Below are 20,904 nucleotides of genomic sequence, written 5' to 3' on the forward strand. Positions count from 1 at the left end.
TTTCAGCACTACATTCTAGAACTGTCGTTTCAGCACCACATTCTAGAACTGTCCTTTCAGCACCACATTCTAGAACTGTCTTTTCAGCACCACATTCTAGAACTGTCTTTTCAGCACCACATTCTATAACTGTCCTTTCAGCACCACATTCTAAAGCATTCCTTTCCACTTCTAAGATAAACACTACCATTGTGTGAGCGATGGCACGTGTTCAATATGTCATGTGCAATTCATGCAGCAGAGCAAACAGAGAAAAAACTGCTATTTTCTGTGACTCAGTTGTGTTAGATCTTTGAAAATGGCAGATCCATTTCCACCTGCCTCCTGTGTTGTGTGGTGTGACTCATCCTTCTCTCACTCTGCCAGCATCCTCTGCCTACCCTACCCTATCTATCCTTCCTACCATACCTCTCCAGCCTCCCCTGCCTACCTTACCCTATCTATCCTGCCTACCCTACCCCGCCCTACCTCTCCAGCCTCCCCTGCCTACCCTACCCTATCTATCCTGCCTAACCTACCCTATCTATCCTGCCTACCCTACCTACCATACCTCCCCGTTCTACCCTACCTACCATACCTCTCCAGCCTACCCACCTACCCTACCCTACCATACCTCCCCAGCCTACCCCACCTACTCTACCATACCTCCCTAGTCTATCCCACCTACTCTACCTACCATACCTCCCCAGTCTACTTCACCTACCATATCTCCCCAGCCTACCATACCTCCCCAGCCTACCCCACCTACCCTACCTACCTACCATACCTATACCTACCATGCCTCCCCTGCATACTCCATCTACCCTCCCTCCCCAACCTACCCTACCCTACCCACCCTACCTACCATACCTCCCCAGCCTACCATGCCTACCCTACCTACCTACCCTACCTACCCTACCTACCCAGCCTACCATACCTTCCCAGCCTCCCATACCTCCCCAGCCTTCCCCCCAGCATACCCTACCTACCGAGCCTCCACTACTTATGCATTATAGCCTGCCTACCTTGTCTCCCCAGTACCCCTACTTTCCCAGCATACCCTGCCTACCCTGCCTACCCAGCCTACCCAGCCTCCCCTCTCTACCCAGCGTACCCTGTCTACCCATCCTCCCTTACCTACCCAGTATACTCAGCCTCCCTTACCAGAACAGAGCCAGCAAGACAGGGGTCCTCTTAACTGGCTTTGGTATCCAAACTGAAGAAATAATGAATGATAAACCTGATCATCCCTGCAATGACAATGGGGGGCCAGAGCCGCTGATCGCTGTCCTCCTCAGTAATACAATCACCCTGTCTGAGCCCAAAATGGCACACTTTTCCCTATGTAGTGCACTACTTTTGTCCAAAGCCGCTCTGGTCAAAAGTAGTGCACCACATAGGGAATAGTGTGCCATTTGGGGCAGTCGTTGAAGCTGCAGCCAGCCCAGCTAGCCCCAACCTGCCAGCTGCAGAATAAGTTGATTATGCTCATAGAATGACTACATACATCAAACTGACAGTCGACAGCGGGGAGAGAGGAGGATGAGACAGAAGGAGTTGATTGGCCAATTGCTGTTAGCCATGAACTCGGCATAGTGGGGTGGTCTTCACTATTTATCTAGGATGTGTAAACCCCATATGTCTTTCTGTCAGCCAATGAGGGCTCTAATTTCTCCCACCAGCACTATTTCCAGCGACTACCGGGCCCATCGTCAAGTAGTGGGGCTGTAGGGGTACACTGAACTCTACTGCAGATAAGGAAGGGAGAGTTAGCGTTGCGTCTCGCCCAGTGACGTCACGGGTGAGTGAGGGACATTGTTGAGCGCGACGAGAAGGGAAGGAGAGAGCAGGGAAGTGCACAGTGCAACGTCGCTCATGTGTGTGTGTGTGTGTGTGTGTGTGTGCGCGCGTCTCTGTGTGTAGGCTATCGCGCGTTTCCCGAGACAACATTTTACACTGGTCAGAAATACAGCGAGTTGTTGTAATTCGGATCACAGCATAGACGTATTGCAGTCTTGGTTTTAGGGTTTGGGGAACATTTGTTTGCACGAAACACACTTTTGCACAGACTGCTGTCTACATTTGCGGTTTATTTTCTCCCTACGAGTCGTATTCGATGGAAACATGGCAATTGAACGGGCATCTATTTGTGAGTATGATTCCTATAGCGAACTATAAGCGACAGTAATCTTACCTAAGCTTGGTAATGATTGTATATTTGCGTTTTTTTTTACTTTCATGGACTGGTGATCCATTTTTGCATTCGAATCGACGTGTTGTCAATTATTTAAAACCAAGCAATATGGACTTTATGGCACAACTAGGTTAGGCTATTTAATAAACATTCTGCTATCTATAGCTTTGATTTATTTAAAGGTATATTTGATAAAGCCTAGTTGAATAGGCTACATGTGTCTTTTTAATTATTTTTTTTATAGACAATTATAGGCTAAGCACAGCATTTGAGAGCAACGCCATTTACAGTTTGTATTTTAGCAATAGCCTCTCAGTAGCCTACTCGTTTAGATGAGGGCAGATTGAATATTTAAGGTAACGTGTATCGGTTGTGGTGACCGCTCGCTAGCGCGTGCCAACGCATCCTTTCCTCACTGATCCTAAACACGCAAACACACACTTTCACACGCAACAACAACAAAAAATCGTCAGCACGCAGGCTGGATATCAATCAACCAATCAAACCTCTTTTTGAGATCATCATCATCCTCGCTGACTGTCATCCAGAGGCTGAAGAGTGCAGCGGTAAGTTTGGACATTTCAGTTCTCTCACATCACAGTGCTGCAAAACGTTATGTTCCCCATATCTATCTGCCTTTCATTGTCATCGTTTCAACCTTCTTCAACATGATGAAATACATTTGTGCTTCCTATGGTCCCTATGGATTTCAACTGTCAAAAGGGGCTATTGTATTGCTGTGACGACAGACACCACCAGTAAAAAGTAGAAAGACATGCTCGCTGTGTTTATCTGTTGTGTCCCCCATAGCCGTGGATATGTTTGTTCTAGCTCGGGGTTTGACTTCCAGAGGGGCTAATCTATTGCCGTGACCACTGAGACCGGTTCTTGGCATTACCTTGCCTCATTGCTTAGATCTTCAGCAGCAAAACATTCCCTGACCTTTTAAAGTGGTGTTTTTCTCTCTCCACTGTGATAGGCCCATAATGACTTGTATGTATCCCATGTGGGCTTCATATGTCGGTGGTCGATTGTGGCTATTACATTAAACTGTCAGAATAGTTTATGAAACACCGGTAGCACTGGCTGCCTTGTAATCTATGCCTTCATCCGTTCCTATTGAATTCCCACCCTCGACGACATACTGCTGGTTTTCAACCCTGGGAGTTAACGTCATTGATTGGCCCTTGGTTTTGACAGATACCCAGAATATTGTCTCTATATAAAACTGCTGTGTTTTTCTCAGCATTATGTCTGTAGATTGTTGTTCTCCAGATTCATTGGATTGTATATGTATGTTTGGACACTAAGGAACGTCTGTCTGTAAGGCTGTGTTTTAAGCACTGTGGATATTGTCTTGCAGATTCATTGTGTTAAGTAAGCATCAAATCACCAGGGTCCTCCTAGCCTCTTTCTATGATAATGTGTTTGTTACTATGGGGCCCTGGTCAAAAGTAGTGCACTATAAAGGGAATAGGGTGCCATTTCTCTGCAGGTGTGTGTGAAGCCAGATTGTGTAAACAGGGTTAATTGGTGTTACCGTGGCAAAGTCAGCTGTTTATTTATCAGTGTTATAGCAATCCCCCGGGAGACTGGCGAGATAATAAACTCTCTTAATTAGGGCACTAATGATAGCATGGGGGGGAGGGGTTCATCACTGTGTCTGTGTGTTTGTTGATATTAGGATCTGATCACATAGACACTGGAAGACATGATATATAGGATTACCAGTACACAGACAGACAGACAGACAGACAGGTTACACATCACACCCCAACGGCCAGATAACTTCTAGTACATCGTCTACACACTATCTTGGCAGCAGAGAGCTCCAAGCCGTCTGTACACCCTGAATGACTTAGCTATTACCCCAATAATATGAACTGTCTCGCAGGGCTGTGGAAGATACAGGTCATTAAATACCCTGGATCCTCCAGTAAGAATGTGGATCCTCCAGTAAGAATGTGGATCCTCCAGTAAGAATGTGGCGTCTCCAGTAAGAATGTGGCGTCTCCAGTAAGAATGTGGAGTCGCCAGTAAGAATGTGGATCCTCCAGTAAGAATGTGGCGTCTCCAGTAAGAATGTGGCGTCTCCAGTAAGAATGTGGATCCTCCGGTAAGAATGTGGCGTCTCCAGTAAGAATGTGGATCCTCCGGTAAGAATGTGGCGTCTCCAGTAAGAATGTGGATCCTCCGGTAAGAATGTGGCGTCTCCGGTAAGAATGTGGAGTCTCCAGTAAGAATGTGGCGTCTCCAGTAAGAATGTGGAGTCTCCAGTAAGAATGTGGATCCTCCGGTAAGAATGTGGATCCTCCGGTAAGAATGTGGCGTCTCCAGTAAGAATGTGGAGTCTCCAGTAAGAATGTGGCGTCTCCGGTAAGAATGTGGCGTCTCCGGTAAGAATGTGGCCTCTCCGGTAAGAATGTGGCGTCTCCGGTAAGAATGTGGCGTCTCCGGTAAGAATGTGGCCTCCGGTAAGAATGTGGATCCTCCGGTAAGAATGTGGCGTCTCCGGTAAGAATGTGGCGTCTCCAGTCAGAATGTGGCGTCTCCGGTAAGAATGTGGAGTCTCCGGTAAGAATGTGGCGTCTCCGGTAAGAATGTGGCGTCTCCGGTAAGAATGTGGCGTCTCCGGTAAGTATGTGGCGTCTCCGGTAAGAATGTGGCTTCTCCAGTAAGAATGTGGCGTCTCCGGTAAGAATGTGGCCTCCGGTAAGAATGTGGAGTCTCCAGTTAGAATGTGGAGTCTGTAGTTAGAATGTGGAGTCTCTAGTTAGAATGTGGAGTCTCTAGTTAGAATGTGGAGTCTCTAGATAGAATGTGGAGTCTCTAGTTAGAATGTGGAGTCTCTAGTTAGAATGTGGAGTCTCTAGTTAGAATGTTGAGTCTCTAGTTAGAATGTGGAGTCTCTAGTTAGAATGTGGAGTCTCCAGTCAGAATGTGGCGTCTCTAGTTAGAATGTGGAGTCTCCAGTTAGAATGTGGAGTCTCTAGTTAGAATGTGGAGTCTCTAATTAGAATGTGGAGTCTCCAGTTAGAATGTGGAGTCTGTAGTTAGAATGTGGAGTCTGTAGTTAGAATGTGGAGTCTGTAGTTAGAATGTGGAGTCTGTAGTTAGAATGTGGAGTCTGTAGTTAGAATGTGGAGTCTGTAGTTAGAATGTGGAGTCTCCAGTCAGAATGTGGAGTCTCCAGTTAGAATGTGGAGTCTCCAGTTAGAATGTGGAGTCTCCAGTTAGAATGTGGAGTCTCCAGTTAGAATGTGGAGTCTCCAGTTAGAATGTGGAGTCTCCAGTTAGAATGTGGAGTCTCCAGTTAGAATGTGGAGTCTGTAGTTAGAATGTGGAGTCTCTAGTTAGAATGTGGAGTCTCCAGTTAGAATGTGGAGTTTCTAGTTAGAATGTGGAGTCTCCAGTTAGAATGTGGAGTCTCTAGTTAGAATGTGGAGTCTCCAGTTAGAATGTGGAGTCTGTAGTTAGAATGTGGAGTCTGTAGTTAGAATGTGGAGTCTGTAGTTAGAATGTGGAGTCTGTAGTTAGAATGTGGAGTATCTAGTTAGAATGTGGAGTCTCTAGTTAGAATGTGGAGTCTCCAGTTAGAATGTGGAGTCTCCAGTTAGAATGTGGAGTCTCTAGTTAGAATGTGGAGTCTCTAGTTAGAATGTGGAGTCTCCAGTTAGAATGTGGAGTCTCCAGTTAGAATGTGGAGTCTCCAGTTAGAATGTGGAGTCTCCAGTTAGAATGTGGAGTCTCCAGTTAGAATGTGGAGTCTCTAGTTAGAATGTGGAGTCTCCAGTTAGAATGTGGAGTCTCTAGTTAGAATGTGAAGTCTCCAGTTAGAATGTGAAGTCTGTAGTTAGAATGTGGAGTCTGTAGTTAGAATGTGGAGTCTGTAGTTAGAATGTGGAGTCTGTAGTTAGAATGTGGAGTCTGTAGTTAGAATGTGGAGTCTGTAGTTAGAATGTGGAGTCTGTAGTTAGAATGTGGAGTCTCTAGTTAGAATGTGGAGTCTCTAGTTAGAATGTGGAGTCTCCAGTAAGAATGTGGAGTCTCCAGTTAGAATGTGGAGTCTCCAGTTAGAATGTGGAGTCTCCAGTTAGAATGTGGAGTCTCTAGTTAGAATGTGGAGTCTCCAGTTAGAATGTGGAGTCTCTAGTTAGAATGTGGAGTCTCCAGTTAGAATGTGGAGTCTGTAGTTAGAATGTGGAGTCTGTAGTTAGAATGTGGAGTCTGTAGTTAGAATGTGAAGTCTGTAGTTAGAATGTGGAGTCTGTAGTTAGAATGTGGAGTCTCCAGTAAGAATGTGGAGTCTCTAGTTAGAATGTGGAGTCTCCAGTTAGAATGTGGAGTCTCCAGTTAGAATGTGGAGTCTCTAGTTAGAATGTGGAGTCTGTAGTTAGAATGTGGAGTCTGTAGTTAGATGTGGAGTCTCTAGTTAGAATGTGGAGTCTCTAGTTAGAATGTGGAGTCTCTAGTTAGAATGTGGAGTCTCTAGTTAGAATGTGGAGTCTCTAGTTAGAATGTGGAGTCTCCAGTTAGAATGTGGAGTCTCCAGTTAGAATGTGGAGTCTCCAGTTAGAATGTGGAGTCTCCAGTTAGAATGTGGAGTCTCCAGTTAGAATGTGGAGTCTGTAGTTAGAATGTGGAGTCTGTTGTTAGAATGTGGAGTCTGTAGTTAGAATGTGGAGTCTGTAGTTAGAATGTGGAGTCTGTAGTTAGAATGTGGAGTCTGTAGTTAGAATGTGGAGTCTGTAGTTAGAATGTGGAGTCTCCAGTAAGAATGTGGAGTCTCTAGTTAGAATGTGGAGTCTCTAGTTAGAATGTGGAGTCTGTAGTTAGAATGTGGAGTCTGTAGTTAGAATGTGGAGTCTCTAGTTAGAATGTGGAGTCTCCAGTTAGAATGTGGAGTCTCCAGTTAGAATGTGGAGTCTCCAGTTAGAATGTGGAGTCTGTAGTTAGAATGTGGAGTCTGTTGTTAGAATGTGGAGTCTGTAGTTAGAATGTGGAGTCTGTAGTTAGAATGTGGAGTCTGTAGTTAGAATGTGGAGTCTGTAGTTAGAATGTGGAGTCTGTAGTTAGAATGTGGAGTCTGTAGTTAGAATGTGGAGTCTGTAGTTAGAATGTGGAGTCTGTAGTTAGAATGTGGAGTCTCCAGTAAGAATGTGGAGTCTCCAGTAAGAATGTGGAGTCTCTAGTTAGAATGTGGAGTCTCTAGTTAGAATGTGGAGTCTCCAGTTAGAATGTGGAGTCTCTAGTTAGAATGTGGAGTCTGTAGTTAGAATGTGGAGTCTGTAGTTAGAATGTGGAGTCTCTAGTTAGAATGTGGCGTCTCCAGTTAGAATGTGGCGTCTCCAGTTAGAATGTGGCGTCTCCAGTTAGAATGTGGAGTGTCCAGTTAGAATGTGGAGTCTCTAGTTAGAATGTGGAGTCTCTAGTTAGAATGTGGAGTCTCCAGTTAGAATGTGGAGTCTCCAGTTAGAATGTGGAGTCTCTAGTTAGAATGTGGAGTCTCTAGTTAGAATGTGGAGTCTCCAGTTAGAATGTGGAGTCTCCAGTTAGAATGTGGAGTCTCCAGTTAGAATGTGGAGTCTCCAGTTAGAATGTGGAGTCTCCAGTTAGAATGTGGAGTCTCCAGTTAGAATGTGGAGTCTCCAGTTAGAATGTGGAGTCTCTAGTTAGAATGTGGAGTCTCCAGTTAGAATGTGGAGTCTGTAGTTAGAATGTGGAGTCTGTAGTTAGAATGTGGAGTCTGTAGTTAGAATGTGGAGTCTGTAGTTAGAATGTGGAGTCTGTAGTTAGAATGTGGAGTCTGTAGTTAGAATGTGGAGTCTGTAGTTAGAATGTGGAGTCTCTAGTTAGAATGTGGAGTCTCCAGTAAGAATGTGGAGTCTCCAGTTAGAATGTGGAGTCTTTAGTTAGAATGTGGAGTCTCCAGTTAGAATGTGGAGTCTCCAGTTAGAATGTGGAGTCTCTAGTTAGAATGTGGAGTCTCCAGTTAGAATGTGGAGTCTGTAGTTAGAATGTGGAGTCTGTAGTTAGAATGTGGAGTCTGTAGTTAGAATGTGGAGTCTGTAGTTAGAATGTGGAGTCTGTAGTTAGAATGTGGAGTCTCCAGTAAGAATGTGGAGTCTCTAGTTAGAATGTGGAGTCTCTAGTTAGAATGTGGAGTCTCCAGTTAGAATGTGGAGTCTCTAGTTAGAATGTGGAGTCTGTAGTTAGAATGTGGAGTCTGTAGTTAGAATGTGGAGTCTCTAGTTAGAATGTGGAGTCTCTAGTTAGAATGTGGAGTCTCTAGTTAGAATGTGGAGTCTCCAGTAAGAATGTGGAGTCTCTAGTTAGAATGTGGAGTCTCTAGTTAGAATGTGGAGTCTCCAGTTAGAATGTGGAGTCTCCAGTTAGAATGTGGAGTCTCCAGTTAGAATGTGGAGTCTCCAGTTAGAATGTGGAGTCTCCAGTTAGAATGTGGAGTCTGTAGTTAGAATGTGGAGTCTGTTGTTAGAATGTGGAGTCTGTAGTTAGAATGTGGAGTCTCTAGTTAGAATGTGGAGTCTGTAGTTAGAATGTGGAGTCTGTAGTTAGAATGTGGAGTCTGTAGTTAGAATGTGGAGTCTAGTTAGAATGTGGAGTCTGTAGTTAGAATGTGGAGTCTGTAGTTAGAATGTGGAGTCTGTTGTTAGAATGTGGAGTCTGTAGTTAGAATGTGGATTCTGTAGTTAGAATGTGGAGTCTGTAGTTAGAATGTGGAGTCTGTAGTTAGAATGTGGAGTCTGTAGTTAGAATGTGGAGTCTGTAGTTAGAATGTGGAGTCTGTAGTTAGAATGTGGAGTCTGTAGTTAGAATGTGGAGTCTCTAGTTAGAATGTGGAGTCTCTAGTTAGAATGTGGAGTCTCTAGTTAGAATGTGGAGTCTGTAGTTAGAATTTGGAGTCTGTAGTTAGAATGTGGAGTCTCCAGTAAGAATGTGGAGTCTCTAGTTAGAATGTGGAGTCTCTAGTTAGAATGTGGAGTCTCCAGTTAGAATGTGGAGTCTCTAGTTAGAATGTGGAGTCTGTAGTTAGAATGTGGAGTCTGTAGTTAGAATGTGGAGTCTCTAGTTAGAATGTGGCGTCTCCAGTTAGAATGTGGCGTCTCCAGTTAGAATGTGGCGTCTCCAGTTAGAATGTGGAGTCTCCAGTTAGAATGTGGAGTCTCTAGTTAGAATGTGGAGTCTCTAGTTAGAATGTGGAGTCTCCAGTTAGAATGTGGAGTCTCCAGTTAGAATGTGGAGTCTCTAGTTAGAATGTGGAGTCTCTAGTTAGAATGTGGAGTCTCCAGTTAGAATGTGGAGTCTCCAGTTAGAATGTGGAGTCTCCAGTTAGAATGTGGAGTCTCCAGTTAGAATGTGGAGTCTCCAGTTAGAATGTGGAGTCTCCAGTTAGAATGTGGAGTCTGTAGTTAGAATGTGGAGTCTGTAGTTAGATGTGGAGTCTGTAGTTAGAATGTGGAGTCTGTAGTTAGAATGTGGAGTCTGTAGTTAGAATGTGGAGTCTGTAGTTAGAATGTGGAGTCTGTAGTTAGAATGTGGAGTCTCTAGTTAGAATGTGGAGTCTCCAGTAAGAATGTGGAGTCTCCAGTTAGAATGTGGAGTCTCTAGTTAGAATGTGGAGTCTCCAGTTAGAATGTGGAGTCTCCAGTTAGAATGTGGAGTCTCTAGTTAGAATGTGGAGTCTCCAGTTAGAATGTGGAGTCTCTAGTTAGAATGTGGAGTCTCCAGTTAGAATGTGGAGTCTGTAGTTAGAATGTGGAGTCTGTAGTTAGAATGTGGAGTCTGTAGTTAGAATGTGGAGTCTCCAGTAAGAATGTGGAGTCTCTAGTTAGAATGTGGAGTCTCTAGTTAGAATGTGGAGTCTCCAGTTAGAATGTGGAGTCTCTAGTTAGAATGTGGAGTCTGTAGTTAGATGTGGAGTCTCTAGTTAGAATGTGGAGTCTCTAGTTAGAATGTGGAGTCTCTAGTTAGAATGTGGAGTCTCCAGTAAGAATGTGGAGTCTCTAGTTAGAATGTGGAGTCTCTAGTTAGAATGTGGAGTCTCCAGTTAGAATGTGGAGTCTCCAGTTAGAATGTGGAGTCTCCAGTTAGAATGTGGAGTCTCCAGTTAGAATGTGGAGTCTGTAGTTAGAATGTGGAGTCTGTAGTTAGAATGTGGAGTCTGTTGTTAGAATGTGGAGTCTGTTGTTAGAATGTGGAGTCTGTAGTTAGAATGTGGAGTCTGTAGTTAGAATGTGGAGTCTGTAGTTAGAATGTGGAGTCTGTAGTTAGAATGTGGAGTCTGTAGTTAGAATGTGGAGTCTCCAGTAAGAATGTGGAGTCTCTAGTTAGAATGTGGAGTCTCTAGTTAGAATGTGGAGTCTGTAGTTAGAATGTGGAGTCTCCAGTAAGAATGTGGAGTCTCTAGTTAGAATGTGGAGTCTCTAGTTAGAATGTGGAGTCTCCAGTTAGAATGTGGAGTCTCTAGTTAGAATGTGGAGTCTGTAGTTAGAATGTGGAGTCTGTAGTTAGAATGTGGAGTCTCTAGTTAGAATGTGGCGTCTCCAGTTAGAATGTGGCGTCTCCAGTTAGAATGTGGAGTCTCCAGTTAGAATGTGGAGTCTCCAGTTAGAATGTGGAGTCTGTAGTTAGAATGTGGAGTCTGTAGTTAGATGTGGAGTCTCTAGTTAGAATGTGGAGTCTCTAGTTAGAATGTGGAGTCTCCAGTAAGAATGTGGAGTCTCTAGTTAGAATGTGGAGTCTCTAGTTAGAATGTGGAGTCTCCAGTTAGAATGTGGAGTCTCCAGTTAGAATGTGGAGTCTCCAGTTAGAATGTGGAGTCTCCAGTTAGAATGTGGAGTCTCCAGTTAGAATGTGGAGTCTCCAGTTAGAATGTGGAGTCTGTAGTTAGAATGTGGAGTCTGTAGTTAGAATGTGGAGTCTGTTGTTAGAATGTGGAGTCTGTAGTTAGAATGTGGAGTCTGTAGTTAGAATGTGGAGTCTGTAGTTAGAATGTGGAGTCTGTAGTTAGAATGTGGAGTCTGTAGTTAGAATGTGGAGTCTCCAGTAAGAATGTGGAGTCTCTAGTTAGAATGTGGAGTCTCTAGTTAGAATGTGGAGTCTGTAGTTAGAATGTGGAGTCTGTAGTTAGAATGTGGAGTCTCCAGTAAGAATGTGGAGTCTCTAGTTAGAATGTGGAGTCTCTAGTTAGAATGTGGAGTCTCCAGTTAGAATGTGGAGTCTCTAGTTAGAATGTGGAGTCTGTAGTTAGAATGTGGAGTCTGTAGTTAGATGTGGAGTCTCTAGTTAGAATGTGGAGTCTCCAGTTAGAATGTGGAGTCTCCAGTTAGAATGTGGAGTCTCCAGTTAGAATGTGGAGTCTGTAGTTAGAATGTGGAGTCTGTTGTTAGAATGTGGAGTCTGTAGTTAGAATGTGGAGTCTGTAGTTAGAATGTGGAGTCTGTAGTTAGAATGTGGAGTCTCCAGTAAGAATGTGGAGTCTCCAGTAAGAATGTGGAGTCTCTAGTTAGAATGTGGAGTCTCTAGTTAGAATGTGGAGTCTCCAGTTAGAATGTGGAGTCTCTAGTTAGAATGTGGAGTCTGTAGTTAGAATGTGGAGTCTCTAGTTAGAATGTGGCGTCTCCAGTTAGAATGTGGCGTCTCCAGTTAGAATGTGGCGTCTCCAGTTAGAATGTGGAGTGTCCAGTTAGAATGTGGAGTCTCTAGTTAGAATGTGGAGTCTCTAGTTAGAATGTGGAGTCTCCAGTTAGAATGTGGAGTCTCCAGTTAGAATGTGGAGTCTCTAGTTAGAATGTGGAGTCTCTAGTTAGAATGTGGAGTCTCCAGTTAGAATGTGGAGTCTCCAGTTAGAATGTGGAGTCTCCAGTTAGAATGTGGAGTCTCCAGTTAGAATGTGGAGTCTCCAGTTAGAATGTGGAGTCTCCAGTTAGAATGTGGAGTCTCCAGTTAGAATGTGGAGTCTCCAGTTAGAATGTGGAGTCTCTAGTTAGAATGTGGAGTCTCCAGTTAGAATGTGGAGTCTGTAGTTAGAATGTGGAGTCTGTAGTTAGAATGTGGAGTCTGTAGTTAGAATGTGGAGTCTGTAGTTAGAATGTGGAGTCTGTAGTTAGAATGTGGAGTCTGTAGTTAGAATGTGGAGTCTGTAGTTAGAATGTGGAGTCTCTAGTTAGAATGTGGAGTCTCCAGTAAGAATGTGGAGTCTCCAGTTAGAATGTGGAGTCTTTAGTTAGAATGTGGAGTCTCCAGTTAGAATGTGGAGTCTCCAGTTAGAATGTGGAGTCTCTAGTTAGAATGTGGAGTCTCCAGTTAGAATGTGGAGTCTGTAGTTAGAATGTGGAGTCTGTAGTTAGAATGTGGAGTCTGTAGTTAGAATGTGGAGTCTGTAGTTAGAATGTGGAGTCTGTAGTTAGAATGTGGAGTCTCCAGTAAGAATGTGGAGTCTCTAGTTAGAATGTGGAGTCTCTAGTTAGAATGTGGAGTCTCCAGTTAGAATGTGGAGTCTCTAGTTAGAATGTGGAGTCTGTAGTTAGAATGTGGAGTCTGTAGTTAGATGTGGAGTCTCTAGTTAGAATGTGGAGTCTCTAGTTAGAATGTGGAGTCTCTAGTTAGAATGTGGAGTCTCCAGTAAGAATGTGGAGTCTCTAGTTAGAATGTGGAGTCTCTAGTTAGAATGTGGAGTCTCCAGTTAGAATGTGGAGTCTCCAGTTAGAATGTGGAGTCTCCAGTTAGAATGTGGAGTCTCCAGTTAGAATGTGGAGTCTGTAGTTAGAATGTGGAGTCTGTTGTTAGAATGTGGAGTCTGTAGTTAGAATGTGGAGTCTCTAGTTAGAATGTGGAGTCTGTAGTTAGAATGTGGAGTCTGTAGTTAGAATGTGGAGTCTGTAGTTAGAATGTGGAGTCTAGTTAGAATGTGGAGTCTGTAGTTAGAATGTGGAGTCTGTAGTTAGAATGTGGAGTCTGTTGTTAGAATGTGGAGTCTGTAGTTAGAATGTGGATTCTGTAGTTAGAATGTGGAGTCTGTAGTTAGAATGTGGAGTCTGTAGTTAGAATGTGGAGTCTGTAGTTAGAATGTGGAGTCTGTAGTTAGAATGTGGAGTCTGTAGTTAGAATGTGGAGTCTGTAGTTAGAATGTGGAGTCTCTAGTTAGAATGTGGAGTCTCTAGTTAGAATGTGGAGTCTCTAGTTAGAATGTGGAGTCTGTAGTTAGAATTTGGAGTCTGTAGTTAGAATGTGGAGTCTCCAGTAAGAATGTGGAGTCTCTAGTTAGAATGTGGAGTCTCTAGTTAGAATGTGGAGTCTCCAGTTAGAATGTGGAGTCTCTAGTTAGAATGTGGAGTCTGTAGTTAGAATGTGGAGTCTGTAGTTAGAATGTGGAGTCTCTAGTTAGAATGTAGGCTCTCCAGTTAGAATGTGGCGTCTCCAGTTAGAATGTGGCGTCTCCAGTTAGAATGTGGAGTCTCCAGTTAGAATGTGGAGTCTCTAGTTAGAATGTGGAGTCTCTAGTTAGAATGTGGAGTCTCCAGTTAGAATGTGGAGTCTCCAGTTAGAATGTGGAGTCTCTAGTTAGAATGTGGAGTCTCCAGTTAGAATGTGGAGTCTCCAGTTAGAATGTGGAGTCTCCAGTTAGAATGTGGAGTCTCCAGTTAGAATGTGGAGTCTCCAGTTAGAATGTGGAGTCTCCAGTTAGAATGTGGAGTCTGTAGTTAGAATGTGGAGTCTGTAGTTAGATGTGGAGTCTGTAGTTAGAATGTGGAGTCTGTAGTTAGAATGTGGAGTCTGTAGTTAGAATGTGGAGTCTGTAGTTAGAATGTGGAGTCTGTAGTTAGAATGTGGAGTCTCTAGTTAGAATGTGGAGTCTCCAGTAAGAATGTGGAGTCTCCAGTTAGAATGTGGAGTCTCTAGTTAGAATGTGGAGTCTCCAGTTAGAATGTGGAGTCTCCAGTTAGAATGTGGAGTCTCTAGTTAGAATGTGGAGTCTCCAGTTAGAATGTGGAGTCTCTAGTTAGAATGTGGAGTCTCCAGTTAGAATGTGGAGTCTGTAGTTAGAATGTGGAGTCTGTAGTTAGAATGTGGAGTCTGTAGTTAGAATGTGGAGTCTCCAGTAAGAATGTGGAGTCTCTAGTTAGAATGTGGAGTCTCTAGTTAGAATGTGGAGTCTCCAGTTAGAATGTGGAGTCTCTAGTTAGAATGTGGAGTCTGTAGTTAGATGTGGAGTCTCTAGTTAGAATGTGGAGTCTCTAGTTAGAATGTGGAGTCTCTAGTTAGAATGTGGAGTCTCCAGTAAGAATGTGGAGTCTCTAGTTAGAATGTGGAGTCTCTAGTTAGAATGTGGAGTCTCCAGTTAGAATGTGGAGTCTCCAGTTAGAATGTGGAGTCTCCAGTTAGAATGTGGAGTCTCCAGTTAGAATGTGGAGTCTGTAGTTAGAATGTGGAGTCTGTAGTTAGAATGTGGAGTCTGTTGTTAGAATGTGGAGTCTGTTGTTAGAATGTGGAGTCTGTAGTTAGAATGTGGAGTCTGTAGTTAGAATGTGGAGTCTGTAGTTAGAATGTGGAGTCTGTAGTTAGAATGTGGAGTCTGTAGTTAGAATGTGGAGTCTGTAGTTAGAATGTGGAGTCTGTAGTTAGAATGTGGAGTCTGTAGTTAGAATGTGGAGTCTCCAGTAAGAATGTGGAGTCTCTAGTTAGAATGTGGAGTCTCTAGTTAGAATGTGGAGTCTCTAGTTAGAATGTGGAGTCTGTAGTTAGAATGTGGAGTCTCCAGTAAGAATGTGGAGTCTCTAGTTAGAATGTGGAGTCTCTAGTTAGAATGTGGAGTCTCCAGTTAGAATGTGGAGTCTCTAGTTAGAATGTGGAGTCTGTAGTTAGAATGTGGAGTCTGTAGTTAGAATGTGGAGTCTCTAGTTAGAATGTTGCGTCTCCAGTTAGAATGTGGCGTCTCCAGTTAGAATGTGGAGTCTCCAGTTAGAATGTGGAGTCTCCAGTTAGAATGTGGAGTCTGTAGTTAGAATGTGGAGTCTGTAGTTAGATGTGGAGTCTCTAGTTAGAATGTGGAGTCTCTAGTTAGAATGTGGAGTCTCCAGTAAGAATGTGGAGTCTCTAGTTAGAATGTGGAGTCTCTAGTTAGAATGTGGAGTCTCCAGTTAGAATGTGGAGTCTCCAGTTAGAATGTGGAGTCTCCAGTTAGAATGTGGAGTCTCCAGTTAGAATGTGGAGTCTCCAGTTAGAATGTGGAGTCTCCAGTTAGAATGTGGAGTCTGTAGTTAGAATGTGGAGTCTGTAGTTAGAATGTGGAGTCTGTTGTTAGAATGTGGAGTCTGTAGTTAGAATGTGGAGTCTGTAGTTAGAATGTGGAGTCTGTAGTTAGATAGAATGTGGAGTCTGTAGTTAGAATGTGGAGTCTGTAGTTAGAATGTGGAGTCTGTAGTTAGAATGTGGAGTCTGTAGTTAGAATGTGGAGTCTCCAGTAAGAATGTGGAGTCTCTAGTTAGAATGTGGAGTCTCTAGTTAGAATGTGGAGTCTGTAGTTAGAATGTGGAGTCTGTAGTTAGAATGTGGAGTCTCCAGTAAGAATGTGGAGTCTCTAGTTAGAATGTGGAGTCTCTAGTTAGAATGTGGAGTCTCCAGTTAGAATGTGGAGTCTCTAGTTAGAATGTGGAGTCTGTAGTTAGAATGTGGAGTCTGTAGTTAGATGTGGAGTCTCTAGTTAGAATGTGGAGTCTCTAGTTAGAATGTGGAGTCTCCAGTAAGAATGTGGAGTCTCTAGTTAGAATGTGGAGTCTCTAGTTAGAATGTGGAGTCTCCAGTTAGAATGTGGAGTCTCCAGTTAGAATGTGGAGTCTCCAGTTAGAATGTGGAGTCTCCAATTAGAATGTGGAGTCAGTAGTTAGAATGTGGAGTCTGTAGTTAGAATGTGGAGTCTGTTGTTAGAATGTGGAGTCTGTAGTTAGAATGTGGAGTCTGTAGTTAGAATGTGGAGTCTGTAGTTAGAATGTGGAGTCTGTAGTTAGAATGTGGAGTCTGTAGTTAGAATGTGGAGTCTGTAGTTAGAATGTGGAGTCTGTAGTTAGAATGTGGAGTCTGTAGTTAGAATGTGGAGTCTGTAGTTAGAATGTGGAGTCTCCAGTAAGAATGTGGAGTCTCTAGTTAGAATGTGGAGTCTCTAGTTAGAATGTGGAGTCTGTAGTTAGAATGTGGAGTCTGTAGTTAGAATGTGGAGTCTCCAGTAAGAATGTGGAGTCTCTAGTTAGAATGTGGAGTCTCTAGTTAGAATGTGGAGTCTCTAGTTAGAATGTGGAGTCTCCAGTTAGAATGTGGAGTCTCTAGTTAGAATGTGGAGTCTGTAGTTAGAATGTGGAGTCTGTAGTTAGAATGTGGAGTCTGTAGTTAGAATGTGGAGTCTCTAGTTAGAATGTGGCGTCTCCAGTTAGAATGTGGCGTCTCCAGTTAGAATGTGGAGTCTCCAGTTAGAATGTGGAGTCTCCAGTTAGAATGTGGAGTCTCTAGTTAGAATGTGGAGTCTCTAGTTAGAATGTGGAGTCTCCAGTTAGAATGTGGAGTCTCTAGTTAGAATGTGGAGTCTCTAGTTAGAATGTGGAGTCTCTAGTTAGAATGTGGAGTCTCCAGTTAGAATGTGGAGTCTCCAGTTAGAATGTGGAGTCTCCAGTTAGAATGTGGAGTCTCTAGTTAGAATGTGGAGTCTCCAGTTAGAATGTGGAGTCTCTAGTTAGAATGTGGAGTCTCCAGTTAGAATGTGGAGTCTGTAGTTAGAATGTGGAGTCTCCAGTTAGAATGTGGAGTCTGTAGTTAGAATGTGGAGTCTGTAGTTAGAATGTGGAGTCTGTAGTTAGAATGTGGAGTCTGTAGTTAGAATGTGGAGTCTGTAGTTAGAATGTGGAGTCTGTAGTTAGAATGTGGAGTCTCCAGTTAGAATGTGGAGTCTCCAGTTAGAATGTGGAGTCTCCAGTTAGAATGTGGAGTCTCCAGTTAGAATGTGGAGTCTCCAGTTAGAATGTGGAGTCTCCAGTTAGAATGTGGAGTCTCCAGTTAGAATGTGGAGTCTCTAGTTAGAATGTGGAGTCTCCAGTTAGAATGTGGAGTCTCTAGTTAGAATGTGGAGTCTCTAGTTAGAATGTGGAGTCTGTAGTTAGAATGTGGAGTCTGTAGTTAGAATGTGGAGTCTCCAGTTAGAATGTGGAGTCTGTAGTTAGAATGTGGAGTCTGTGGTTAGAATGTGGAGTCTGTTGTTAGAATGTGGAGTCTGTAGTTAGAATGTGGAGTCTGTAGTTAGAATGTGGAGTCTGTAGTTAGAATGTGGAGTCTGTAGTTAGAATGTGGAGTCTGTAGTTAGAATGTGGAGTCTCCAGTAAGAATGTGGAGTCTCTAGTTAGAATGTGGAGTCTCTAGTTAGAATGTGGAGTCTCCAGTTAGAATGTGGAGTCTCTAGTTAGAATGTGGAGTCTCTAGTTAGAATGTGGAGTCTGTAGTTAGAATGTGGAGTCTCTAGTTAGAATGTGGAGTCTCTAGTTAGAATGTGGAGTCTCCAGTTAGAATGTGGAGTCTCTAGTTAGAATGTGGAGTCTCTAGTTAGAATGTGGAGTCTCTAGTTAGAATGTGGAGTCTCCAGTTAGAATGTGGAGTCTCCAGTTAGAATGTGGAGTCTCTAGTTAGAATGTGGAGTCTGTAGTTAGAATGTGGAGTCTGTAGTTAGAATGTGGAGTCTGTAGTTAGAATGTGGAGTCTGTAGTTAGAATGTGGAGTCTGTAGTTAGAATGTGGAGTCTGTAGTTAGAATGTGGAGTCTGTAGTTAGAATGTGGAGTCTGTAGTTAGAATGTGGAGTCTCTAGTTAGAATGTGGAGTCTCTAGTTAGAATGTGGAGTCTCCAGTTAGAATGTGGAGTCTCCAGTTAGAATGTGGAGTCTCTAGTTAGAATGTGGAGTCTCCAGTTAGAATGTGGAGTCTCTAGTTAGAATGTGGAGTCTCCAGTTAGAATGTGGAGTCTCTAGTTAGAATGTGGAGTCTGTAGTTAGAATGTGGAGTCTGTAGTTAGAATGTGGAGTCTCTAGTTAGAATGTGGAGTCTCCAGTTAGAATGTGGAGTCTCCAGTTAGAATGTGGAGTCTCTAGTTAGAATGTGGAGTCTCTAGTTAGAATGTGGAGTCTGTAGTTAGAATGTGGAGTCTCCAGTTAGAATGTGGAGTCTCTAGTTAGAATGTGGAGTCTCTAGTTAGAATGTGGAGTCTCTAGTTAGAATGTGGAGTCTCTAGTTAGAATGTGGAGTCTCCAGTTAGAATGTGGAGTCTCTAGTTAGAATGTGGAGTCTCTAGTTAGAATGTGGAGTCTCTAGTTAGAATGTGGAGTCTCCAGTTAGAATGTGGAGTCTCTAGTTAGAATGTGGAGTCTCTAGTTAGAATGTGGAGTCTCGAGTTAGAATGTGGAGTCTCTAGTTAGAATGTGGAGTCTCTAGTTAGAATGTGGAGTCTCCAGTTAGAATGTGGAGTCTCTAGTTAGAATGTGGAGTCTGTAGTTAGAATGTGGAGTCTGTAGTTAGAATGTGGAGTCTCTAGTTAGAATGTGGAGTCTGTAGTTAGAATGTGGAGTCTGTAGTTAGAATGTGGAGTCTGTAGTTAGAATGTGGAGTCTGTAGTTAGAATGTGGAGTCTGTAGTTAGAATGTGGAGTCTCTAGTTAGAATGTGGAGTCTGTAGTTAGAATGTGGAGTCTGTAGTTAGAATGTGGAGTCTCCAGTTAGAATGTGGAGTCTCTAGTTAGAATGTGGAGTCTGTAGTTAGAATGTGGAGTCTCCAGTTAGAATGTGGAGTCTCTAGTTAGAATGTGGAGTCTCTAGTTAGAATGTGGAGTCTCCAGTTAGAATGTGGAGTCTCTAGTTAGAATGTGGAGTCTGTAGTTAGAATGTGGAGTCTGTAGTTAGAATGTGGAGTCTCTAGTTAGAATGTGGAGTCTCCAGTTAGAATGTGGAGTCTCCAGTTAGAATGTGGAGTCTCCAGTTAGAATGTGGAGTCTCTAGTTAGAATGTGGAGTCTGTAGTTAGAATGTGGAGTCTGTAGTTAGAATGTGGAGTCTCTAGTTAGAATGTGGAGTCTCTAGTTAGAATGTGGAGTCTCCAGTAAGAATGTGGAGTCTCTAGTTAGAATGTGGAGTCTCTAGTTAGAATGTGGAGTCTCCAGTTAGAATGTGGAGTCTCCAGTTAGAATGTGGAGTCTCCAGTTAGAATGTGGAGTCTCCAGTTAGAATGTGGAGTCTCCAGTTAGAATGTGGAGTCTGTAGTTAGAATGTGGAGTCTCCAGTTAGAATGTGGAGTCTCTAGTTAGAATGTGGAGTCTAGTTAGAATGTGGAGTCTCCAGTTAGAATGTGGAGTCTGTAGTTAGAATGTGGAGTCTGTAGTTAGAATGTGGAGTCTGTAGTTAGAATGTGGAGTCTGTAGTTAGAATGTGGAGTCTGTAGTTAGAATGTGGAGTCTGTAGTTAGAATGTGGAGTCTCCAGTAAGAATGTGGAGTCTCTAGTTAGAATGTGGAGTCTCTAGTTAGAATGTGGAGTCTCTAGTTAGAATGTGGAGTCTGTAGTTAGAATGTGGAGTCTCCAGTAAGAATGTGGAGTCTCTAGTTAGAATGTGGAGTCTCTAGTTAGAATGTGGAGTCTCCAGTTAGAATGTGGAGTCTCCAGTTAGAATGTGGAGTCTCTAGTTAGAATGTGGAGTCTGTAGTTAGAATGTGGAGTCTCTAGTTAGAATGTGGAGTCTGTAGTTAGAATGTGGAGTCTGCGTAGTTAGAATGTGGAGTCTCCAGTTAGAATGTGGAGTCTCTAGTTAGAATGTGGAGTCTCCAGTTAGAATGTGGAGTCTCCAGTTAGAATGTGGAGTCTCCAGTTAGAATGTGGAGTCTCTAGTTAGAATGTGGAGTCTGTAGTTAGAATGTGGAGTCTCCAGTTAGAATGTGGAGTCTCCAGTTAGAATGTGGAGTCTCCAGTTAGAATGTGGAGTCTCCAGTTAGAATGTGGAGTCTCCAGTTAGAATGTGGAGTCTCTAGTTAGAATGTGGAGTCTGTAGTTAGAATGTGGAGTCTGTAGTTAGAATGTGGAGTCTTCAGTTAGAATGTGGAGTCTGTAGTTAGAATGTGGAGTCTGCAGTTAGAATGTGGAGTCTCTAGTTAGAATGTGGAGTCTCTAGTTAGAATGTGGAGTCTCTAGTTAGAATGTGGAGTCTCCAGTTAGAATGTGGAGTCTCTAGTTAGAATGTGGAGTCTCCAGTTAGAATGTGGAGTCTCCAGTTAGAATGTGGAGTCTCCAGTTAGAATGTGGAGTCTCCAGTTAGAATGTGGAGTCTCCAGTTAGAATGTGGAGTCTGCAGTTAGAATGTGGAGTCTGTAGTTAGAATGTGGAGTCTGTAGTTAGAATGTGGAGTCTGTAGTTAGAATGTGGAGTCTGTAGTTAGAATGTGGAGTCTGTAGTTAGAATGTGGAGTCTGTAGTTAGAATGTGGAGTCTGTAGTTAGAATGTGGAGTCTGTAGTTAGAATGTGGAGTCTCTAGTTAGAATGTGGAGTCTCCAGTTAGAATGTGGAGTCTCTAGTTAGAATGTGGAGTCTCTAGTTAGAATGTGGAGTCTGTAGTTAGAATGTGGAGTCTGTAGTTAGAATGTGGAGTCTCCAGTAAGAATGTGGAGTCTCTAGTTAGAATGTGGAGTCTCTAGTTAGAATG

General features: G+C 43.1%; 1 protein-coding gene across 1 annotated transcript in view; it reads left to right on the forward strand.

Moving 5' to 3' along the window:
* The first annotated feature begins 2,353 nt into the window (after positions 1 to 2,353).
* The window catches only part of LOC106570681 (gamma-aminobutyric acid type B receptor subunit 1), a 281,759-nt gene continuing 263,208 nt past the window's right edge, over positions 2,354 to 20,904 (forward strand). Inside the window, exon 1 of the mRNA XM_045695041.1 lies at positions 2,354 to 2,739. The gene's annotated coding sequence lies outside the window, so the exon portion shown is untranslated. The remainder of the gene's footprint in view (positions 2,740 to 20,904) is intronic.

Source organism: Salmo salar, chromosome ssa14 (assembly GCF_905237065.1).
Source record: "Salmo salar chromosome ssa14, Ssal_v3.1, whole genome shotgun sequence".
NCBI classification, from domain to species: Eukaryota; Metazoa; Chordata; class Actinopteri; order Salmoniformes; family Salmonidae; genus Salmo; species Salmo salar.